The 16462-nt window shown below is 43.3% G+C and overlaps 1 long non-coding RNA gene across 1 annotated transcript; it reads right to left on the bottom strand.

The window, feature by feature from the left end:
* Positions 1-13142: 13142 nt before the first annotated feature.
* On the bottom strand, positions 13143-16359 carry LOC104827828. Its single transcript, XR_773956.1, has 3 exons — positions 15821-16359; positions 13950-14034; positions 13143-13230 (listed from the first exon to the last, which is right to left on the bottom strand). It is a non-coding gene; the product is annotated as an uncharacterized LOC104827828 (long non-coding RNA).
* Positions 16360-16462: the final 103 nt, after the last annotated feature.

The following is a 16462-nucleotide window of genomic DNA, read 5'->3' as shown; positions in this document are numbered from 1 at the left end:
ATGAGGAATTAAAGTCATTTAGGAAGAACAGGTGCCATCTGGAAAACAAGAAGAGAGCTTAAAAATAATTAAGGCTAAAGGTATTCATTTATTCGTATTCCAGAAGGCTGCCCTTTGGACTCTCCTGAAGATAATACATTAACATTAGGATGAAACGTTGGCATGCTGTCCAAACTTTTCACTTGATATTGAATTACAAGCTACAGATGCTGAGTTGCTGATCTTTTTTATTAGCTCAGAGAAATAACATGACATTGCTTGATGATGGAGACCAACCTAAGTTTTACAAAGATAAGAAATGAATGAATTTCCTCCCAAAAGAAGTCCATATCTTTCTAGCTTCATTTGGTGATATGTCAGCAGAAAAACAAAATGAACTGATAAAAAGGATCTGCTCATTTGTTTTCTTAAAGAAGATTTGATCCTTTTAGATGATTCCAAATAGCATCGTATTGGGTCTCCGACTACCAAGGAATTGGGACACCTGATTTTCATAGCACTGCTGCTGTGTAGTGATGTAGCTTACCATGATAAATGTGCCATATTGATTATATATAGCCATAGTATGACCAAACAACAACTACAAAGAAATGCACCCACAAATTCTAATTGTTTTCAACTCCAAGCGGTCCAAGATGGAAGCAGAAAGCTGAGATTTTAGGGGAGCACAACAACAGCTATTTGGTTCAGATGGAATTAGTCAGGTTGCCAGAAGTAACAGGGAACATGGTCACTATTCGCTAAAAGACAGCAGCTTATGGGATTGCTGTGAGATAGTGGTGTTAAATTTTCAGAAGCAAAGATCCTACTGATGGGTCAGTAATTAAAGCACAGCTTGATCCAGAAGAGCTCCTCTATTTGGTCAGTGCTTGCTGGAAAACAACTAAATATTTCTGTGGATTTTGGGCAATTACTTTTGGTACCATCCCGACAAATAACAATGTTCCATTTCAAAGTTGCAGTTTCTACTTTCAGATCTCTTAGTATTTCAAAAGAATGAGAATATTTAAAACTGACTACATCCTTAGTGCAGTCAAGCAAACATTTCCCCATAGACTAGGACAGTTTCTGTCTTCTGATTCCTCTCTCAGGTTTAATTCTGCTTTGGATTCTGCTACTGATAGGCTCTGTGGGTCTTGGAGAAGTCAGTGCAGGTGGGACTAGTTACCAAATGCAGAAATCTGAGATGCAGAAACTTGCTTCCTTCATAAATACAATGTGCTATCCAATAGCAGCTATTATCTTTATTTTACAGTGGGGAAAATGAAGTGATATGCCTTAAGGAAAAAGAACATTTCAGTGATAAAATCAGGACAGAAACCAACAATTTCTGACTGAGTTCTGTTTAGTGTTTTCTGACTAGTACCACACACAGAACTGGCAACAGCATTTAAAGGAAAGAGCGTCCAGCAGTTCACATCTGCAGATCCTCATTTGACTTGGTAAAACTTTCATACAGCTGAAAGTTTTCACCCTTGCTATCACTAAGAGTGCCCGTCATTAGAAAATGTTGGAAAAAGGGTTGTCATTGCTGAGAATAAGACAAGACATTAAATACTCTTTCTTTTTGGGGGGGTGCAGTCACTGTTGACAATGTGACCAGGTGGGAAACATGCCATGTTTCCTAGGTTAACAAAACTACAGTTGATCCTTTGGGAGGCTCTTCAGTAGCTATGAATTTGATGGGGAATTTCCCATTTGGAGAGGTGGGGGTTGCAAGGATCAGCACAAGGAGCCAACGGACCAGCACAAGATACACACTTATCACAAAGAAATGATGAAATGCAAATAGCCGGACAGTTCTGTATTCATTTTGTCTCAACTTCTTCTGGAGCTGGGAATAAACAGCTTTCTTTTATCAGCATATAATCTGCGAAAGGCAGTGGGGACACATGTGTCTTAGCATCCTTTTGGGACTGACTCCCTGGGGAGGCCAGCCTATCTCTTAGCGCACAAGTTCAAAGGGCAGAGGTCAGAGCTGTGAATCAAAAATGTCTTCACTTGCTGATGGATGCATAAGTGTCAACATGCATGGTGTATACGTACGAGGTCTGCAATTTCACCTTCTGTTTTGTAAACCTAGGAGGTTATTCACATACCCCCCCAGCAAAAATGAGCCTGCACTGAAAGAAAATTATTATTACAAAGTCAGTCCCTCTAATGTAATGAAATGCCAGAATTAAGCTTGCCTTTAATGTGGCATCCTGTTGTGTATATATTATGATACACTTTTTTAATGATACAACTGCATCATGCTCCTTTCAGAAGATCCCTGCTTCATTCAGTACACAGGAACAGCTAAGACTTCTTAATGAGAATATATGCAGGATTTTTATTAGCACTGTCCTTCTGCACCCTCTTTTGTTTACTGAACTTGTTCCCAGTACAGCTCTGAATAGAAAATTTAAAAAGTTATATTTTATGTCATTATTCTGAAAGTTCAATTCAGCTGCAGCTGAGTGCTAAGACTCAGTAGTCCAAGGTAGGAAACTAAAAACTGCAGACTAAGCAAGCTGTAAAAACCTAGTTTTCAGGTCCTATGTCCCCCAGGTTGTATGACACAGCCATGTCCAGCTGCATTCACTGTGGCACTACTCATACTCTCCTTGAAAGTTCCCCACTCAACCCTAAAAGTCGACCACATTCTGCAGCAAACACAGCAGAGACCTTTCAGACAGCAGCAACTTTCGGCCCAACCCCAGAAAATATACATCTTTTACTCTTGCTGGGCACAATTACACCAATGTCCTCTGACTGACTGACTGCCTGTAGGATATGTTTGCATAGGACAGAATCCTACAAAATACCTGAAGGTATCATAGGGAAATGTGAAGTTGAAAACCAGAAATTCCCTCTGATCTATCCCAAAATCGACTGCTATATCCAATGCCTGCATGCATGCACACAGAAAAATGGACTCCTCTCTTCAAAGGATCCTGAAGGTGGGCCGATTGACCAAAACTCACAGAATAAGGCAAAGCATCCATTCCTCCTGTTTCCCAGGAGGCAACACGAGTGATGCATTTGTTGCATCGGGAGCACGGAGCTGAGCACTGCCCATTAAGGCAGTGGCAACTGCAGCACGGGACCCTCCACCTTCAGACTGCCAAGAGGTCCAATATGCTACGCCAAAGAAAAAAGCAACACAAATAGCCTGTTTCTTAAAAAGAAGCTGAAGTGGAAACCCATAATCCATTTAAAGGTTTCAGAGCAGAATCCGCCCAGGAAAACCAGCAAGTATGCTCTCTCTGCGGATTCGCTCTTTCACCCATGACTTCTCAACATACCAGCTCTAGGGGATCTTCAATATAGATGCAGGTTTTCTGACGTAGATGCCCTCTTGAGTACTCTAGGATATCCCACCCAGCCTCCAGGCACCAACGCAGAGGGCGTGGGAGTCCAACAGGTCCTATGTTGTATCTGCAGCACTGTGAGGATGTCTTGGCTACCCTCAGTAGCTTATGTCCAGGCATCTGCCTTGCTCCCCAACGACTGAGGCTGTCAGTGTTTTGGCAGGCGTCGTCCATTTGCTGCCATCCACCCAATGCTCCCACATACCCGCCAGCTGCACGTGCCTGGCCAAAGCAGGGTGCCGAAGGCAACAATGAGTCATTGCGGTGTTCACTCAAAGACACCGTAGCATGAGGAACATGGGTTGTTCTTGCTGTGTTTTGTTTTTAATGGGGCTGAAGCTGTACTTCCCACAGAGCTTAAAAAGTGGAAAAGAAAGCCTTAGATGACCTTTCAAGGGAGGGTAGCTTGGGAGGTGCCTTTTCTTTTAAACTAACCTCAGCAGAAGAATGAGGAAATGGTCGGATAAATGTTAAAATGAATGATGAATCCACACATCAGATAACTGACTTGGTTTTGAAATAATATCATACATCATTATTTTAGATGGAAAAACAGGACTGTTCAAAACTTAAGAGATTAAAACTGCTCCAACTGCAGCCAGTGGAAATATTGCCTTTTGACTTCAATAGAAAAAGAAAATGAGAAAATGAGTTAATCTGCAAAAACTTTGAAATGCTGGAGTGATTACCAGTTGCTGCCAAACATTAGCTTTCCTCCTTTTCCTCCAACTGAATGAGTTACATCTTTCATGGGCAAGTACATTTCATTACCATTTATTTATTTGCTGTCTAGCTTCATAGTTTCTCTACAGATTTTTGACGGGAAGATGAAAAGCTGATCTGTTTCCAGAATCTATGATAGGAAAAACTCCAGCTAAACAAACAAACAAACTAAAAAATGGAGAAAGAAAGCGTCCCTACGTCCTATGGAGATGGCAAGAAAGATTGCTGTTATCTCTTGGAGGGAGCTGAGAGATGAGCTTACAAAATATGCAGACTTTATTGATCATCTTCCCTCAGAGCAAAGCCTTGTTGCTGCTGTCTCAATGGATAATCTGTCATATTGCAGTCCCAGCTTTACCCACTTATACTCACTCTGTGAAAGACAAATCCATAATGACAAATACAAATAACATGTATATGCAGGATGATGCTGAAGGTGGACTGCGCATGAATGGAACTTGTTCGTTTGTTATTCAGGGTAGTGGCACTTCACCACAAAGCGGATTAACCAGCTTGCCACTGCTATAAAGATCTTGTTTCTTTTTCTTCCTCTTCCTTTCCCTAGACCCAGACACAGGCACACAATCCTATCCCATCCTTTGCATTAGCTTTGGTGCTCTTCAGTATGTTCACGCTTTGAGTCAACTCCATATGCCATCACAAACAGTTCACCTTTTTTCCAGTTTAATATTCTTCTTGATTGCAGTAAACTGAATTGGCTTGGTGCAGGGTCAGAAAACACAAGCCAGTGTACATGACAGGAGGAGGGCCAAGGCAGGAGGAGAACAGGGAGAAGGGCACAGAACTTCTTTCTTTACATGGAAATGAGCTGTTAGACCATCTCAAGCCCAAACGTGTAACTTCACCTGTGGCAGCTTCACTGCAGACACTTTAATTCTTTGTTACATGCCCCGTAAACTTGTCTTAACAGCCATCTGCAGCGTGTCAGTACTTATATAGCCTGGCTCAGAGGATTGAAAAATAATGTGATATATGGTGAGCATAAAGAACTCCAAGAGAAAACAACCTTGGAGACCAGATATTAAATGTGTTTAGAGGCCTAAAATGTACAGTGGCATCTACTGAGGTGTTTCCAAAGCACTCAGCTGTCCCTTGAGAGCTATGCATGTCTTCCTAGTTGTAGCATCTTTGCCTTTGAGAACCTGGCCCTCACTTCCACACAACCTCCTTGGTCATTCAGGACCGTGTCTTGCTTTCTACAACACAGTCCCAGAAGCTGTTTTGGGTTTGTGTGTTGGGGTTTTGGTAGCGGGGGAGGGGTGCAGGGGTGTCTCCTGTGAGAAGCTGCCAGAAGCTTCCCCGGCTCCGAGTCGGACCCGCCGCTGGCCCAGGCCGAGCCCGTCAGTGACGGGGGTAGCGCCTCTGGGAGAAGAGAGTTCAGAAGGGGAAAAAACCTGCAGTGAGGGAGGGGATCGGAATGGGAGAGGAACCCCTGTGCAGATCCCGAGGGGAGTGAGGAAGGAGGGGAGGAGGAGCGGGGGAGGAGGGGATGCCCCTGCAGCCCGTGGGGAGACCAGACGGCAGGCTGTCCCCCCCCAGCCCACGGAGGGGAGCGGGGGAGCAGATGCCCACCTGCAGCCCGGGGAGAGAGGAGCCCACGCCGGAGCAGGGGGACGGATGCCCCCCAAGATGGCCGGGACTCCAGGGGGGGAGCCCACGCTGGAGCAGGCTGTGCCTGGAGGACTGCAGCCCAGGGAAGGGACCCCCGGTGGAGCTGTTCGTGAAGAACTGCTGCCCGCAGAAAGGATGCATGCCTGAGAAGTTCATAGAGGACTGTCTCCCGTGGGAGGGACCCCCCGGTGGAGCAGGGGCCGAGTGAGGAGTCCTCCCCCTGAGGAGGAAGGAGCGGCAGAGACAAGGGGTGAGGAACTGACCCCAACCCCCATTCCCCGTCCCCCTGCGCCGCCAGGGGGAGGAGGGAGAGAAAACTGGGAGTGGGGTTGAGCTGGGAAGGAGAGAGGGGTGGGGGGAAGGTGTTTTAAGATTTGGGTTTATTTCTCATTTTCCTCCTCTGATTCGATTGGTAACAAATTAAATTGATTTTTGTTTTTTTTTCCCCCAAGTTGAGCATGTCTTTTGCTTGTGACCATAAGTGGTGAGTGATCCCTCCCTGTCCTTATCTTGACCCACGAGTGTTTCTTTATGTTTTCTCCTCATCCCACTGGCGCCAGGGGGGAAGGAGTGAGCGAGCGGCTTCGTGGTGCTTTGTTACTGGCTGGGCTTAAACCATGACAGAAACAAATGTGGTAACACCACCAAAGCCCCTTGCAGCCCACGGTCCATGGGTACTTCCAAGAGCAGTGTTTACGCAGTGTGTGGGAGCAGCAGTGAGACAGCAGCCGGCAGAGCTGTTCCTCACACAACACGCTTTCTCACAGGGAGAAAGCAGAGCTATTGAGCTCATATTCCACCCATTCTTCAGGACCTGAAGCTCTATCCAGGAATACAAGCTGCCAAAGAAAGATACAAGTGGGATGTAAAATTATTTGAATACCTGAACTACCCAATGGAAGGCCAACGTTTCTTTTTTTGACATAGTTGGTCTATTTGCAAACTGGCATTTCAGCTTTGCTAGTATTTACTGAGCTAGCTAACAGCGTGGTTTACTCTTGAGATGCCTGGAACATGCTTAGACTTATTAATAAGTTTAATCTTCTGTTACATATAGTAATAAACAGGTTTCTACTTGGGATTTTGAAGAACTATTTCATGATTTAGTTAAAGCCTTTCCCTTGGTGGAGTGCCACAGAATTATACAGCTCTTATGTAAAGGAAGATTAGACCAGACTGGTGGAACTGGAGTCATGAGAAATTTGAGAAGAACAAAGGTTTCTCATGGGATGATCCATACATGCATACACTAAAAGGGAGGTTATAAGGTACCATAATTGCCGTATCAAAGCCAAGAAGAAAATAAATAGCATTAGACCGAATTATTTTGAACATGGAGTCTTTTGGCTGTATGTGCTGTTCTTCCTTCTAGCTCTGCTGCTATACAGCTAGAACAGCCTTTGCTGAGTGAACCTTGCAGCCTTCTCTGCCCCTATGCACCGTGCATGGATCCATGCAGGGCACAAACCCTGCCAGCAATGCTGCCTTGGTGTTGCTACTCTACGACCCTAGTTTTGGAAAGAACCAGCTGGCAGTGGCTAATCCCATGGGCAAAACCCGAGAATCCTGGTGTCAGCGCCACGGAGCGTGGGTGCACTACGGGTTTGGCAGGCGGATGGTTGCTTCTTTACACAACTGTGCAAAGTACAGTTCTCGTGATAAAACATTACAGTACATTACAGGTTATTTGGGACAAGGGTTACATTTCCCCAAGTCTTATCTTGGTGCCTGATGCATTCTTTGGCAGAAATGGGGATTTGGACAAAGATTAAAGAAGATATGGATGTGAAAAACTGGGTTACCACATGGATGCTGTATTACTGTTACTGGCAGTATTAGCAAGGGTTAGAAATGTGAGGCATATAATCATTTACAGGCACAGGAGAGAAACCAGGCAGTTATTTTCTATAAACCTCAAATACTAGAACAATGGAGCCTTCGGGGATTTAGTAATGCGAACCACAGTTTGGGTTCCAACTCTTACCTCACCTGCTCAGCTTTAACTATTTCTTCATACTTCAGGTAAAAATTTTCCTGAATGCCACACAAAAGGCATTTATATATTACAGAGCCTGAGCTGAAACAGGGTATATAAACAACGGAAACTTGTACCTTCCACAAAGCAAGCTTATAAACACAGACTCAATTACATAGAGGTGTAGCACTATTTTAAAAGCTTTTTGCAGATCTTTATTATTTTATGATCATGGCCTTAGTATCAGCTGTTGAATGGCCAGGAGAATATTGCTTGTCAACACTCCCAAAGGGACCAGTCTGAGAAGGGGTGAGGGCACAGTACACACTTCATCTACCCGCTCCTCTGACCTTCTGCACAGGGAGATCAGTAGGTCACCAGTGCTCCCGAGTCCCATGTCAGGGGTTTGCCAGGGAATGTACAGCTTGGAGCAACAGGGCCCTCAGTAGTCCTGACCTTTTCAACAGTCCTCTTTTTGACCCGGTGCTCTCCCCTGCACTTCCCAGTCACTGGTGCTTCTGTCTTAAACTCCTTTCTGAGTTACAGCCCACCAAGGATGCAGTTTCATGAGTGCTCAAAGGCTGGCATAGGCCAGGGATGTCACTAACCAGTTCCTGGCTCCTGTTAGCTACGCAGATGCAAGCAGAGGGGACGGGAGAGAGCAGGATGAGAAACCCTGTCTGCAGAACCACTTCCCAATTCACTGCCTGGGGGTCCCTGCTGGAAGGGGCACGGCGACGGGGCACAGCGGCGAGGGAAGCTGTGTGCCCTGCCTCCGAGTGCTCTGCGGTCCGCAGGCTGCCTCTCCTTGCAGGCAGGCTCGTCACCCTCCACTGCCGGTGTCCACGGCAGGCTGTCACTACTCTTTCTTATGCAGTAATTTTGTGGCAGACTTTACGGGAGACTGAGGCTTTTACTGTAAGATAACTGGATCAACCCCTGGAGTTGCAGCCCTACAGTTAAGGTAAGCAGTAATTAATTCTAGGTACTTAAATTAAGCATCCTGGATCCCACCCAAAGCAGCTTGACATCTCTGCTCCTCAGCTTGTCTACCTGTACACTAGACCACTTGCCAGTTCCTCAGAGATGCTGTAAATAACAAGATAATAAAAAGTGCTATAACTCTAAGTACTAGGCCAACTCTTAAAACTGTATCAATTAATCCACTTAGAGAAGTTTCAGAAGAGGCATTTTCAGTATGTTCTGTTTGACTTCTCTTTGAAATGGAGTCTCCAAAACATTTCTAACTTCCCTCTGGAAGAGAGACCCTGAGAGGTACTTGTCTGGTGGAAACACCTGGGAGGTATGAATGGTGATAACAGTTACCTACAAAGAGTATGTTATAGCAAATGCTGAGTTTCTCTCAATGTTCTCCTTTCTCAAGGTTTCTTCTTACTATTTTGATTTGGCACTCATCTCTATCTAAACCCTTTAGAAAATCACCAAACAACCAGTTTCATCACAGAGACAAGGAGAATGCATTTCCAATAATTTTCAAGTTTTCAGTAGACCTTTATATTTTCATATAAAGTAGATTACACACAATATACAATATGAAGTAGATGAGATGAAAATACTTTGTAATTAAAGATTTGGAGGTAAACTTGCAACTGAGGAAGGCATAATTGATCTCTGGAGACTATTCAGTGTGTGATTACTAGTGGACTAATTTCTCCACTCCTGCTACTTAACATATCCTGTTTTTTCACTATATTACTGAAAAAAATACTTTGGTGTAATATTATGTCTGCAAATAGATTAGTCTCCACTAGCTATCAAGAGCCAGAGGAACTAAGGTATGGTGCTCAAGAGAAGTTTGAGATTGCTTTTCAATAGTTTCATAATGGCCGTTGCTAAGTATATAAAAATTACTCTTTTATACTCTTATACTCTAAGTATAAAAAAATTACTCTTATATAAAAGCCTGCAAGTTATTATTTTTCTTGCCACATGAAGAGTGGGTTAGTCTTTAAGGAAAATGATGTCCTGGTTATTAGAAAAATACCAAAGGGTATTTGCTGACTGCCTCAGTCTTTCTAATTAGATGCAGTTCTTGAGCTAAGTTACCATCTGGGACTTAGTACTTTGGACAAAAATCAATAGAAGAAAACTTATATGTAATCTTTTTGTGACCATCCCTGCTTCAAATTGACAAAAAGATTAAGTAGTCAAATCAGATCGGGTTTTGAGACTCTGGACTTACTTAGGGGCTTAGAAAGCTCTCACTATAGTTTTTGAAAAACTCTTACCTTATCAAATCCTACTCTGCTATCTCATTTTCTTCCTGAAGGTTGTTTCCTGCTGCTGTTTTATCTAAGGTACAAACACCTGTATGTATGGCCATTTAAAATGCAAGAGGATTATTCCCATTTGCTTCATTGTTACACGACCAAAAGCCTACAGAATGAGCAATCTTGTAAATTTTGAGTACTCCCACCAGGAAGCAATCCACCATAACTTACACTGCAGTAACAATATTGAATGATGAAAGGAGACAGAACTGCAACACACAAAAGGCTGCCAGGCAATGAACAAATACACAAAGGTGGGGTGGAACAGATCCTGTCATGGGAAATTTGTGATATTTCCAGCTTTGCAGATTTAATACTGTGGTGTTTTTTTAGTATCTAAAGTTGGACCTCACCTGAATATATGTGGGTACACCTCTCAGGTGTGTGCCTTCTCTGGCAGGGAGACTTCACAACATAAGGACAGATCAAACTGCTCCCAGGATGGGAAAAGCTTGTGGCTCTAGGTTGCTGCCTGGCAGAGGAACATGCCTCCAAGTGGGATCACTGAGCCCAGGCCACCTGCCATGGCCCACCCCAAGGCAGGAGCACAGCCTGGTGCTACGGCCCCTCTGCCCCTCGGTGGCCTGGCACAGCAGGTCACTGGCTCTGCCTTTACTTCCTAGTCTGGAAAACACTTGAGGCTGAAAATTGGTGTTAAAACCAAGGTTAGAGCTGCTACTAATGCATCTTACTTCAGAATTCTGCTTTTTTTTTCACTATGGATCAGTACTTTATTCTTAGCTGCTAAACTTCTCTATATAAAAAAAAAATATGCTACAGTTTGTGTATGGCAAGAAAGATGAGGAAGTTACCAAAGAGAAAAATATGAATTATTTATTCTGCTTTTCAACTAACTTTTGAATGCTCCAACTAATATTCAACTAGTATTTGGGGGTTTGTGAGTTGTTTTCAGGAGTTGATCGTGGAGTTAGGACTTCTTGGTGTATCCTCTTTCAGTGCAAGAAATGTGCACAGACCTACATTCCTGCCTGTGGTGGGAATCCAAGTAATCAAGGAATTCAGTCGCTTTATTAAGCCACACACATGTCCAAATTGAGTCCTTTGTAAAGCTTAGCTGTCAACAAAGTCTTTGGAAGGACTTAGCACACATCCCCTATGTCAGGTCATGCCTCTATTGTTTCTCCTTACGCCTAAAAAGGAATTTTCTGCTTCTGATACTCATGATGAATGAAATGATGTGTTAAACAAGACAACTTGGCATGCAGAGAGGATGAGAAGGTGTCGGTCTTCTGCTTTGTTACTGAGCACCTGGCATCCTTTTATTTTATATTATACAGTTGTTATCCAAGAAAAAAACATTTAGGTCAGCCTGTAGAAAAGAATATAAAGATAATCCTATAATATAGACTCTCCAGTTTAGAAGATGCTGGAAAGAAGATAAACTGGGAAATAAGTTGGAAGTTCTTAATTTCTTTGGAAGTACTTTGTATCTTGTGGGCATCACCAAAGAAGAGCCTCTTTAGCAGAGATTAGGACACAGTGACAGGTAAATTAGTAGGAAAGGGCATCCCCAAGGGAACAGGTAGTGGCAGGAGAAAAGGTGAACAGGATGCAACGGGCATCAGTCACCACTACTGCTCTGAGAGATCGCAGCTCAGCAGTTTGCATACAGAGTAACTCACACACTACAACCTCTGCTATTACCACCAGCAGCATTCATGACATGATTAGATATGCTGGACTCAGTCAAGGCACCATAATCATGTATTGTGCACAGTCACTGCAAAAGAATATGTGGGCTACTAAGAAACTAGAAATTCAAGTTCTTTGCAAAAGGAACATGCTGGTACAGACCAAAGTGATGAAAAAATATGATGATTTTCACTTTTAACATAAAAAACTCCAGCCCTCAAAACCATTTGTATGAATGAGAAATCCCCCCCCCAAAACCTAGAAATGCACCACTCAGACTCATGACAGAACTTAATCCTACTACAGTCATTTTCACATATCAGGTGACTGTAAGAAAAAGAAGTTTTAAAGCAATACTGAGAAGTCACAACAGTGTCTTTCATACACTAATTGAGAATTTAGCTTGGAGAGGAATCAGCATTATAACTGCAGAGCACGAAGAGCTTCACTTGAAGATCCTTCAGAAGAGCCTTCACTTGAATCTTTTCAGTGTCAGTACTCCACTCTCCCCCCAAACAGATTATTTAATCCAAGTTGCTAGTCAGCAAGAGTTTCTGCATCAAGAAATAATTGTCTGAGCACAAATCTCTCCAGTGCCTCAGGAAATGCCTGGAGGCCTCCTCGCTCAAAAGCAAGCAGTTATCACATCTGCTGCTCCAGAGTCAATTATACTGGACACAGGTGCACATCATAAATTATAGACCCTGAAGCATAAAAATTTGATCAAAAAAAAGACAATGATTTTTTTTTTCTACCAAACATACCATTCCAAAACTTTGAAAGTGGATTCTTCTATCTGAAGGCTTTTCATTTTATTCAGAGAATAACACAATATTCAGCAACGTCACCTTGACAATCACCTCAAACAATGCCGCTTTAAAAATTTTCACAGGTGATTCATGAAGAAAAACAAACCTTTCTTTCTTCCTTGTAATAACAGGCTCATCACAAGACATGTACTTTTTACTTCTAATGACAGCCAGTAAAAGAAAGGATTCCGTGGGTGCGGTCTCACCCATGAGTCTACACATCTTTCATCTCTCCCAGTGGGCATATTCTCAAAGTGTCAAGCTACTCTATTTAGATTTAGTGGCAGCTGATTTGAGTAGCTTTGCAGATACACAAAAGACGAAGCAACTTATCCTCTGTGGAAGAAGGCAGGAACATGTGAACCTTAAGGGCAGCTCCTCACTGTTGCAGGTGCCATGCCATATATTCTCCTCCCAGCAACTTACTGTCTCTAACTTAAAAGTACACGGGCCTTTTCCCTCGACTATTCCAATTGTAAAGCACTTCCAGATCCTTACTGATCTTCATCTAAATTCTAACAGCTGATGGCTTTCTAATGGTTTTCAAGGCAAGGATCAGTAAGATCCCCTATGATTTTGTAACTTCAGTACATCTTTATTTCTTAAAATATTTTTGTTTCCTAGGACAGACATTTCTGGGTGTTGTCATGCTGCATCAACACTATCGTAAACAAATAGCTGAATCTCACCTGGAAACAATTGTTCCATCTCTGTAAAAAATGTTTCCTTTTTACAACTTGATGCAGACAATTTGTATTCCTTTTCATAGAAGGCAAGGCTTCTCCATTAAGTTTCTGTTTTAAAATGGAGCAGGGAGGAGAACAAAAACCAAAAAGCTAGTATTTGGTTAACTGGACATACAATTTAATTAGAGCAATTATTCTAATTGCTTCAACTGAACACAAAGTTAAAAAACAAACAAAAACAACAAAAAAGCCACAACAGATTGAAAATCTCCTAAAGTCACACTCCCTGGTCACATTTCCCAAATAAATGCTAATTTGCTTTGTGATTGGTGGATACTGCTTCAGGAACACGGAACAGTCCCTAACGGGACTGAAAAGCAGCTATTCAAGAGATAAAGAAATAATAAAGTGGCCTAGTTATAAAACAGACCTTGTTGCAGCAAAGGGAGGGTTCAAGCGGAATTTGGATGGAGTCTACTCTTAGTAAAGTTCCATGTTGCTAAGTTTAGGTAAAAGATGTTTTTCGGGAGGAGATATTTCTCCACAAAATGCTTTTCTAGCAAACTTTTTTTTTTTCCAAGTTGAATCCAGAAGATTTTCCTTTGGACCGTCCAGAGAAACTACTCAAGTCTTGGGGCTGGGGATATTGGTACAGAGCTAAACTAATAACATCATCCAAAGTACTGCCTGTGTGTTTAACAAAGCTTTTTTTCATCTTACGTGTACTGGAAGTAATTATACATGATACTAAGTGTACTGGAAATAATTATACAGTATTATGCAGGTAGGTAGATATTATACAGTGGTGGTTTGTCTTGAAATCATACTTCATGTGATGCGCAAATGAACGCTTCTGCATGTGATGCTGTCAGCCTCAGAACGGCTTATACTCCTCCTCCGTGCAACAGTCCCCTGCAAAGGAAAAAGACTACAGCTAGCCCTGCACTGCCAGAACACATACATTAGAACTGAAGGGAAAAAGGCTTCAGCTGAAGATGGTGAACACCTCATAAACAGAGCTGACCTGTCACACTGTTATGCTTAAGATCACAACGTGAGAAAACAGAGTTTACATTTTTATCAGTTTTACTGGTGCAGAAGGAAGATACCTTGGATTTCTATTATAAACAATATACTAGCTCTATAGTTGATAAGACTAAGCACACAGGACTGGAAATAGAGCAGATAATGGCACCGAAATAACACAAAAATGAGCTGAGTTTAAACATCGAGAAAGACACTGAAAATGTGCTCTTGAATTTCAGGTCAAAGAGTAGCATTAGTGGTCAGCTGAAGGGTATGGACTGCATAACAGCAGCCTGCATTATAATAAAGCTGATCTTCGTTTGGAAATTTTGTGTATGTTGCCAGAAATGTTTACAGTCAATCATGCACAGCAGCACACTCAAAGCAGCTGGGATCATACCAAATACCCAATTCTTTCAAAGATGTCTCTCAGCGACACGGCACTCTCACTATTAGCCAAGTGAACTGGGAGCATGGATCCAAAATAACCCGGACAGGTTTGCCCAGATTCATAAGACAACAATGCTAGGTTTGCTCTGATATAATAACATTTGCTCTAAAACCAGGCTTGACTACCCCAAGACAAGAAAAGGGGCTAACACAGCTGGCAGAAAAGCCATTAGGTGCTACTTGGCCACATTTGTCACTGCTGGGGCTCCTCAGGTGCTCCAGCTCAAACTGAAAGCTATGGAAAATCTGAGGCTGGGCGGCACCGCCGTGGCGCCAATGTTGAATCTTGATCTTTTGCTGCAACTGTCCTCAAATATGCAGGGCAGTGCACAAAGTCTCTTTGTCCTCTCAGATCTGAAATAAAGTACAACTTGGCTTTCACATGAGGCATATGCCTCATAAGACTTCTGTTGCCAAGCATGAGATTTTTTGACCTCCTGATTTTTCAAAAATGAAAAAGGCTGTGGGATTTTTTTAACTAAAAGAAAAGACTGTTTTCTTCTCCCTCAAACTAACCCGATAGGCCTTCACCAGATCCACAACAGTACCAACAACAGCATTGTTTTCAATTAGATCAGCCATTACAATTTCAGACAAAATCATGAGTTTTAAAAAAGCCATGAGCCCCTAAAACCAGCACATTATAAATTAAATGTTTGTAATTTTAATGGTCACTGCTTGTTCTCTCAATGCTGCCCTTTGTGTACAAACTTAGGTCATTTAAAAAAATAACCAAGATATAAAACATTTTACTTTCAAGTGGTTTTACTTTACTATTTGATATTTTCCACTAATGCATTTTAGATTTATTATTCTAATGTGTTGGGAGCTTGTCCTATCCTTGTGGCACCCCATATCCTGGAAGAAAGACAATTAGGCAGTTCTTGTCAGTAGAGTCATTCAGTTAATGAAATATCTAATAATATAGTTCATCCATTAGTGGGCTATACCACAATTCAAATATTCTACTAATTCTCAAACCCTTAGCTATGGAATCCTGCTGCATACCAGCCACGCTTGTCCCCGCGGACTACAAAAGAAAAGCTCTGTGAACGTATTGAAAACAAGGGTCCAGGAATAACGCATTTCAGCTTCTCAGAAGTGAGAGCCTTTCTCTTTATGTTAATGGAGAGTTCCTTATTTCTGTCTCTTCGTTTAGAAAACACTTCAAGTAGCACCGACAGACCTTCCTTCTATTTTCTATCAAATGTAAAATACACACCATGACATGGCCCTGCTTCCTGAAGTGAATGCCGTTCCGATCTCCTCCAGGACAATTCCCAGGTAACTAACTCGTTGTTAACATCTTCGTGAGCCGGGCCTTTCCTCGGGATGTGCGCTCTACAGCCCGAGCAGACACGTCTCGGGGAGACGAGGTGTATCTCTCCGGAGCCTCGCTCTACCCACTCGAAGCATCTACAGGCACCCCATGTTTCTGAGGCGCGTGCTCCGATCTATAATAAACACACAACCGCTTTCAGGCCACCATCCGCCCTTTAGGACCTTTATCTGGGCACTTTGAGTCACCCAGGGGTCCCTTTCCACCGGGAACAGCAGCCAGGCCAGACCACCAGCCACCCCCTCCCACCCCGGCCGACCCGGGGCGCGGTGAGGGCCGGACTCGGGACCGAGGAGGACGCTTTCCCGCCGCCATTTCAGCAGGCCTTCCGCAGGAAAGGGACGCCTTCCCCCCCGCCTCGCCGCGTTCGGGGCGTGCTCCCGGAAGGTAACGGGGCAGCTGCCCTCACACACGCCGGCAGAGCCCCGCTTTCCCCCGGCAGATCCCCGCTTTTTCCCCGATATTCCCTTTTCCCTCCCCGCCCGCGGGGCGCTGAGGAGAAACCGCCGCGCACAGGCCCCACCC

The sequence above is a fragment of the Haliaeetus leucocephalus genome, unplaced genomic scaffold (assembly GCF_000737465.1).
Source record: "Haliaeetus leucocephalus isolate CR32 unplaced genomic scaffold, Haliaeetus_leucocephalus-4.0 Scaffold141, whole genome shotgun sequence".
In the NCBI taxonomy this organism is placed as follows: domain Eukaryota; kingdom Metazoa; phylum Chordata; class Aves; order Accipitriformes; family Accipitridae; genus Haliaeetus; species Haliaeetus leucocephalus.
Note: the sequence above shows the minus strand (reverse complement) of the source record. Positions and strands in the feature narration are given on the sequence as shown.